At 45.0% G+C, this 8,789-nt stretch overlaps 1 protein-coding gene across 8 annotated transcripts in view; it reads left to right on the forward strand.

The window, feature by feature from the left end:
• fbxo18 (F-box DNA helicase 1) overlaps positions 1 to 7,772 on the forward strand; it is a 170,039-nt gene extending 162,267 nt beyond the window's left edge. For 3 of the 8 annotated variants that reach the window (XR_010967093.1, XR_010967096.1, XR_010967094.1), the window contains 2 exons: positions 1,646 to 1,787; positions 5,737 to 6,248. The gene's annotated coding sequence lies outside the window, so the exon portion shown is untranslated. Of the gene's footprint in view, positions 1 to 1,645; positions 1,788 to 5,170; positions 6,250 to 7,570 lie in introns of those variants that run through there. The other 5 variants (XR_010967091.1, XR_010967098.1, XR_010967095.1 and 2 more) reach the window with 4 other exon arrangements.
• Positions 7,773 to 8,789: the final 1,017 nt, after the last annotated feature.

The raw sequence follows: 8,789 nt of genomic DNA on the forward strand, positions 1-8,789 counted from the left end.
GATGGACCATTCATGATTCCAGACTCATCATCATTAGGTCAACATTATAAATGAGACCTGTCATTGTCAGGTTGACATTTTGGGTTCAAATCTTCATCATTTAGTTAACGTTATGGTGTAGACTCTTCATTACTAGGTCAACGTACTGAGCAGAACCCATCATTATTAGGTTAACAGTTCATCATTTCTGTTATTTTAGACGTGTTTCAGTAGAATATTTAAAAAGACTCCTTTCTGGGTATCAGGCAGGAAGGTTCTGGTGAATGGTTCTGCCCAAAATGATAATCTGTCTTTCTCATTTACATGATAAGTGTTATTTAAATTCACATGAGTATTATTTAAATGGTGATAGATTGGGAAATGGTGATGTACAAAGGGACCTGGGTGTCCTTGTACACCAGTCACTGAAAGCAAACATGCAGGTGCAGCAAGCAGTTAGGAAGGCAAATGGTATGTTGGCCTTCATTGCAAAAGGATTTGAGTACAGAAGCAAGGATGTCGTACTGCAGTTATACAGGGCCTTGAAGAGACCACACCTGGAGTATTGTGTGCAGTTTTGGTCTCTTTACCTACGAAAGGATATACTTGCCATAGAGGGAGTGCAGCAAAGGTTCACCAGACTGATTGCTGGGATGGCAGGGCTGTCGTATGAGGAGAGATTGGGTCGACTAGGCCTGTATTCACTAGAGTTTAGAAGAATGAGAGGGGATCTCATTGAAACGTATAAAATTCTGACAGGGCTAGACAGGCTGGATGCAGGGAGGATGTTTCCCCTGGCTGGGGAGTTTAGAACGAGAGATCACAGTCTCAGGATACGGGGTAGGACATTTAGGACTGAGATGAGGAGAAATTTCTTCACTCAGAGGTGGTGAACCTGTGGAATTCTCTACCACAGAAGGCAGAGGAGGCTCAGTCACTGAATATATTTAAAGAGATAAATAGATTTCTAGACACAGAAGGCGTCAAGAGGTATTGGGCGAGAGCGGGAATATGGTATTGAGATAGAGGATCAGCCATGATCATATTGAATGGCGGAGCAGGCTCGAAGGGCTGAATGGCCTACTCCTGCTCCTGTTTTCTATGTTTTCTGTGAATGACCCCTGGAGCATTACATCATTTTCTGTTTTATTTCATAATTTTTAGAAGTGCTCATTCCTAGTTAGCGTTTCCCGCTGGTCACTGGTGGCACTCTATTCCTTTTCTTTGAAATGTAATTAGTGAATCCCCTGCAGCCTTGCTGTTGATTAGTTGGAGGAAATGGCATGTCTTTTAGTTGCGTTTGTAGTAAGAGGCAAAATAGGCCGGTGGATCTGGTCGACTTGTACCACAGCGCCACCAGGGGTGGGACGGTTGATTGCTGATGTTACATTAAAATGGTGTTACCTATTAAAATTAATAGAAGTAGACATCATTGTACACTTTCGGCTTTACCTCTAGGCTTTACTAATGTCACAACAGTGTTACCAAATTGCGACAACACAAAATAAGCATGACAAACAGGAATCCTTAAGATTTATACATATAGATTTTCATTTTCACACACAGATCAGCCGTGATCTAACTGATTGGCGGAACAGGCTCAAGGGGCTGAATGGCCTATTCCTGTTCCTATGTTATTTTTCATGAATTTTCTTTTTGTCACTAGATTAGTTCAGTCGGATGGGGAAGGTCCTTAAGCCCATTTGATCTCATTCTTCCAGAAAACCAACGCTATCGTCTTCCCATTTACAGCTTTAACATCCACTGAAACAGGGAGATGGAACCTCAGTTTAATGTCTCACGCAAAGGTTGGTACCCTTGACAATACTACTGGAGGGTAATTTTAGGAATTTGCACTTCTGGTGTGGAGCTTTGCCCTCCAGGATCACATATTTGGAATTTCACATCATCTGTCCTCTCATCCAGCACTTTAATAAAACAAGTTTTTCTTCCTTTCATGTAGCAAGGACCAGAAGCTCAAACAATTCTTGGACGCTACCTAATCCCTCAGTCCCCCTTCCCTTCATTTTCTTCTGGCTCCATCTCTCCTTTAACCTCATTCCTTCCTGGGTTTTTACCCTCCCCTTTATATCCTGAACGATCCCCAGCGAGGGCTTAGCTTCAGTCTCTGCTTCCCGCTATCTCTTTCTTATAGTTTATCTGTGCCTGTTGCATTCGCTCTGCTGGTTTCTCTCATTTGCATCAGAGTTTCTGAAATGTCCTCCTTTGTCTCTTTATATGGACTTTCAAAAGACTTAATAGGCTAATAGGCTTGTCATCAAGATTGAAGTCCATGGAATAAAGGGGGCAGTAGCAGCATAGATACAGAATTGGCTAAGTAACAGGAAGCAGAGAACAGTGGTGAACGTTTTTTTTCAGACTGGAGGGAGGTGTACAGTGTTCCCCAGGGGTCGGTACTAGGACCACTGCATTTCTTGATAAATATTAACGACTTGGACTTGGGAGTACAGGGGCACAATTTCAAAATTTGCGGATAACACAAAACTTGGAAGTATAGTGAACAGTGAAGAGGATAGTGATAGACTTCAAAAGGATATAGTCAGGTTGGTGGCATGGGCGGACACGTGGCAGATGAAATTTAACGTGGAAAAATGTTAGGTGATACATTTCGGTAGGAAGAATGAGGAGAGGCAATATAAAGTAAAGGGCACAATTCTAAAAAAGGTACAGGAACAGAGAGATTTGGGGGTATATGTACACAAATCGTCGAAGGTGGCAGGGCAGGTTGAGAAAGCAGTTACAAAACCTTTTGGGATCCTGGGCTTTATAAATAGAGGCATAGAGTACAAAAGCAAGGAAGTCATGATGAACCTCTATAAAACACTGGTTCGACCACAACTGAAGTATTGTCTCCAGTTCTGGGAACCGGACTTTAAGAAAGATGTGAAGGCCTTAGAGAGGGTGCAGAAGACATTTACTCGAAAGATTCCAGGGATGAGGGACTTTAGTTACGTGGATAGTCTGGAGAAGCTGGGGTTCTCCTTGGAACAGAGAAGGTTGAGATGAAATTTGATAGAGGTATTCAAAATCATGAAGGGTCTAGACAGAGTAGATAAAGGGAAACTGTTCCCATTGGCGGAAGGGTCAAGAACCTGAGGACATAGATTTAAGGTGATTGGCAAAAGAACCAAAGGTGACATGAGGAAAAACTTTTTTACACAGCGAGTGGTTAGGATCTGGAATGCACTGCCTGAGGGGGTGGTGGAGGCAGATTCAATCATGGCCTTCAAATGGGAATTGGATAAGTACTTGAAAGGAAAAGATTTGCAGGGCTACGGGGATAGGGCGGGGGAGTAGGACTAGCTGGATTGCTCTTGCATAGAGCCGGCACGGACTCGATGGGCCGAATGGCCTCCTTCCATGCTGTAACCTTTCTATGATTTGTCCTCAGCTGAGGTTTCTTTTCAACCGTGGTCGAGACGACTACAGAATGTGCCCACTCATTTCCCATGCCTCTTCTCACCCCACCCCCCATCCTCCCATAACAACAGGATTCCTCTTGTCCTCATCTTCTAGCCCACTATCCTCCGCATTCACCAGATTATCGGTCACTTCCACCACTTACAATATTAGCCTACCGGTAAGTTCAGCTTTCCCTAATCTTCCTTTCCACATTCTGGAGTGACCGATCACTAAATGATACCCTTGTTCACTCTTCCACAACCCCAACTTTGAGTTTCCTCGATGGCTCAGTTGATAGACACGCCATATGGTGTGATGCTGACCTATACAGACTTGGAAGGTCATAGATTCAATCCTTGGCATTTAACTCAGGCAAAGAGGAGTAGGAACATAACAATTTTGTATATATGTATTTGTTATGGTTGCATTTCTTTGCCTGAATGGTAGTGCTGGTTCCACACACAAGCCTTATGCTATGGCAAGAAAACTTGATGCAGGGACTAAGACAATGTTACTCATAACATGTCCTGGGGTATTTGAAGCCTGACACCTATCGGAAGCTGAGCATTTGGGAAACCACAGGTACAGATCTACATTCCATCCCTCTGAATATCTTAATCTGTCAAAGTTATTGCAACTATCTGACCAACGGGTACTTTCTCTCTATTCTTAATATTTTGTGCAACTTTTATATATTTCTCTCGCTCATTTGTTGCAATGTTCATTGAATCATAGAATCTTTCCGCACAGAAGGAGGCCATTCGGCCCATCGTGCCTGTGCCGGCTCTTTAAAAGAGCTGTCCAATTTTGTCCCACACCCCAACTTTTTCCCCATAACCCTGCAAATTAGTCCTCTTCAAGTATACGTCTAATTGCCTTTTGAAAGTTCCTATGAAATCTGAGCTTTTACCCCTTTTGTTTTATCACATTTCATAAACAAATCTTCCTATCCTGCAATAATTGCGGATGTTTTGGATTCTTGGCACTGTGTGGGGCTTGTAATCAAATCCTGGGATCCAAAGAAACAAACAAATAAATAATACAAGATGGAACTCGATGGTTTACCACAATAAAAAACACTGATTTTATTGGGCAGTGTTATGGGTGAGTGAGTTAAGCAACTTTGACACAACAGGAATCCTCAGGCCATGTGGTGTCACTCAAAAGACCGTTGCATATCGCACCAGTTAAAATACCACCTGAGACTATTTACCCGCTGTGTACTCATCCATGCACACAATGTGGGATGTAGGCTGTGGTTATATCAGCAGTTATTATGTTCACTGACATGAGAAATCAATATGAACAGTGGAATTCTCAATGGGCGCTGAGCCAACTGGTATTCTTCTTAAGCACAGCAGCCATATTATGGGGGGCAGGCACCATTTGCGTTGAAAACTGGGCCTTGATGAACCTTGAGCACAACCACAAACTCCGATTCCATCCATGTTCACGCCCACTGTCTCAGGCTGAATCAGACTGTTTGCAATCCCAAAATTCTATTTGACCCTGGGCTGGAGTTTATAACCCTATATCCCCTCCGTTACAAAGACTGCCTACTTCCATCTCTGTACCATTGGTGGTGCAAGGGCCATTTAAAATTTAAATGCTCTAAAAGCCTATGCGAACTGCAGAGTAGGTGCAATCAGTTTATTTCCCTACTAATGTTTAGTTTAAATGTCCTTACTGATTGCTTCTCAGTGCTTGTCTTCCGTGAGAGTTTATGGTCTGTGTAGCATCTTCTATCTAACCTTGTGTTCGTTCCAAGTGCCACCTCAGGAGGAAGAAAAACTGTGGCAGCAAGGGCTTCCAGACACAGGCAGCACCTCATGAATTGGTCCCGCAACCACTTCTAGCACTTCAACCCCCCCCGCCCCCCCCTCCTCACTGGCTTCTCCTGTTCCCCATCTGACACTTCTTCAGTCCTCGTAGGGCCTGGCTGGACAGATGTGACCTCACCCGGAGGTGTAGCCACCTGCGCACGGCCTTCTCCTGCCATGCCCCAGCTGCTGGGTGTCCCAGGCAGATGACAAGGGAAATAACCCTTGACCACCACTTTAGTAGTGGGAAGGTTTTCTCAAGCCAACTCTCAACTTTCCCAAGCCAGAATTGAGAGCCTCCTATGAACTGGATCTCTAGGTCTTAATAGCCACAGTGTTTGTGAGTGCTTGAGAGGTCTGTGCTTTGGACCTTTAACTTTGGACACTCCCATGGAGTTGCCACTTATTCCACGGTGGCTTGCAGGTTCACAGGTGTCGTAGTAAAGTGTCGACAGAGTCTTTGTGCGTGTGTGCAGCATTCTCCTTAAAAAACAAACAAAATACATGATTTTAGCTTCTTTGCATACCGACAACTGGACAACCAGGAACACTACAGACGGTTACCCGCAGACCCGACCAAAGAACACACCCATCAGCTCAACAAACTGATCAAGACCTTCGATCCAGATCTTCAAAACATCCTACGCACTCTCATCCCACGTACTCCCCGCGTGGGAGACTTCTACTGCCTCCCAAAGATACACAAAGTCAACACACCCGGACGTCCTATCGTATCAGGCAATGGAACCCTGTGTGAGAACCTCTCTGGATACATCGAGGGCATCCTGAAACCCATCGTGCAGGGAACCCCCAGCTTCTGTCGCGACACTACAGACTTTCTACAAAAACTCAGTACCCACGGACCTGTTGAACCAGGAACACTTCTCACCACGATGGACGTCTCGGCACTCTACACCAGTATCCCCCACGATGACGGCATCGCTGCGACAGCATCAATACTCAACACCAACAACAGCCAATCTCCAGACGCCATCCTACAACTCATCCGCTTCATCCTGGATCACAATGTCTTCACCTTCAATAACCAGTTCTTTACCCAAACACACGGAACAGCCATGGGGACCAAATTCGCACCCCAATACGCCAACATTTTCATGCACAAGTTCGAGCAGGACTTCTTCACTGCACAAGACCTCCAACCAACACTATACACCAGATACATCGACGACATTTTCTTTCTATGGACCCACGGTGAGGAATCACTAAAGAGACTACACGATAACATCAACAAGTTCCATCCCACCATCAAGCTCACCATGGACTACTCCTCAGAATCAGTTTCTTTCTTGGACACACGAATCTCCATCAAAGACGGGCACCTCAGCACCTCACTCTACCGCAAGCCCACGGACAATCTCACAATGCTCCACTTTTCCAGCTTCCACCCTAACCACGTCAAAGAGGCCATCCCCTATGGACAGGCCCTGCGAATACACAGGGTCTGCTCAGACGAGGAGGAACGCGATGGACACCTACATACGCTGAAAGACGCCCTAGTAAGAACGGGATATGATGCTCGACTCATCGATCGACAGTTCCGACGGGCCACAGCGAAAAATCGCGTAGACCTCCTCAGAAGACTAACACGGGACGCAACCAACAGAGTACCCTTCGTCGTCCAGTACTTCCCCGGAGCGGAGAAACTACGCCATGTTCTCCGCAGCCTTCAACATGTCATCAATGATGACGAACACCTCGCTATGGCCATCCCCACACCTCCACTACTCGCCTTTAAACAGCCACCCAACCTCAAACAAACCATCGTTCGCAGCAAATTACCCAGCCTTCAGGAGAACAGCGTCCACGACACCACACAACCCTGCCACGGTAACCTCTGCAAGACATGCCAGATCATCGACACAGATACCACCATCACACGAGAGGACACCACCCACCAGGTGCACGGTTCATACTCCTGTGACTCGGCCAACGTTGTCTACCTCATACGTTGCAGGAAAGGATGCCCCAGAGCATGGTACATTGGCGAGACCATGCAGACGCTGCGACAACGGATGAACGGACACCGCGCAACAATCGCCAAACAGGAGGGTTCTCTCCCGGTCGGGGAACACTTCAGCAGTCATGGACATTCAGCCACCGACCTTCGGGTAAGCATACTCCAAGGCGGCCTTCGAGACACACGACAACGCAAAATCGTCGAGCAGAAATTGATAGCCAAGTTCCGCACCCATGAGGACGGCCTCAACCGGGATCTTGGGTTCATGTCACACTACACATAACCCCACCAACGAACAAATGTTATCTGTTTTTAATATAACAGGTCATTGACTGTCTTCCTTATCTCTCTCTCTCTCTTTTTTTTTTAGGGGTTTGTATATTCGGTGGCCTTTTTAGGTGACACCTTTCTGTCTGCTCACTGTGATTGCCTTGGCAACGGGCAGTAATCACCAGGCATTGTTCTGTGATCTTAAAATGCGAAGGATTCGAAAATGTCATTTCCACACCGCCTGAGGAAGGGGGAAGCCCCCGAAAGCTTGTGGGATTAAAAATAAAATTGTTGGACTATAACTTGGTGTTGTAAAATTGTTTACAATTGTCAACCCCAGTCCATCACCGGCATCTCAACATCATGGCTTCCTTAGAGCAGAGCAGGTTAAGGGGAGGCCTAATATAGGGGTTTTGATAGAGCAAGTAGGGAGAAACTGTTTCTCTGGTAAGTGGGTCGGTAACCAGAGGTCATAGATTTAAAATAATTGACAAAAGAACTAGAGGGGAAATGGGGGGAAACAATTCACACCGAGGGTTGTTAAGATTTGGAACACACTACCTGAAAGAGTGGTGGAAGCAGATTCCATAGGAACTTTCAAAAAACAGTTGGACATGCACTTTAAGAGGACTAATTTGCAGGGTTTTGGGGAAAAATTTGGGGTGTGGGACTAAATTTGACAGCTCTTTCAAAGAGCTGGCACAGGCATGAGGGGCCGAATGGCCTCCTTCCCTGCTGTACGATTCTATGATTCTATGATTCTGTTGCTATTCTAAAATGACTGGACAATACTGAGCCAATTATTACTACAAGACTTGTTCCAATTTCCAGCTAACTCCTAAATACTTGACATATTTCAGCAAAACAAGAATCAAAAAAAGTTTCTGTCAGGACAGCACTGTGTGAGATATATTCACCATTCCTGCAATCCCACGCTCAAACAGAATGAGGAAGTGTGGAGTAAGTGAATATTTATTGTACATTAATGAAAGAGGCTTTTTTCGATTCATTTTTTCAGATGCTAAAATACTCCAAGTATTTAGGGGAGGAAGGATCTGTGCTACAGTGTTGCAGCACTAACTCCGATCTGCATTCCCTTCAAGTGGCTGCCTGCTTGGAGCAAGGGGTTGCTGAATTGACCCATATATTATTTGTCACAATGAGTTTTAGTGACGCTGTGACTGCGTGCGTGCAATTTGCCTGTTGCATCAAATTTGAGGTCTAGTTTCTATGCTATCTTAAATATAGTTTTAATGCTGGAATAAGTAGTTATTCTAGAACATTTACATGAAGTCAATATCATGTCAATTAGTTTTGTG

This window comes from Heptranchias perlo, chromosome 24 (assembly GCF_035084215.1).
Source record: "Heptranchias perlo isolate sHepPer1 chromosome 24, sHepPer1.hap1, whole genome shotgun sequence".
NCBI lineage: Eukaryota > Metazoa > Chordata > Chondrichthyes > Hexanchiformes > Hexanchidae > Heptranchias > Heptranchias perlo.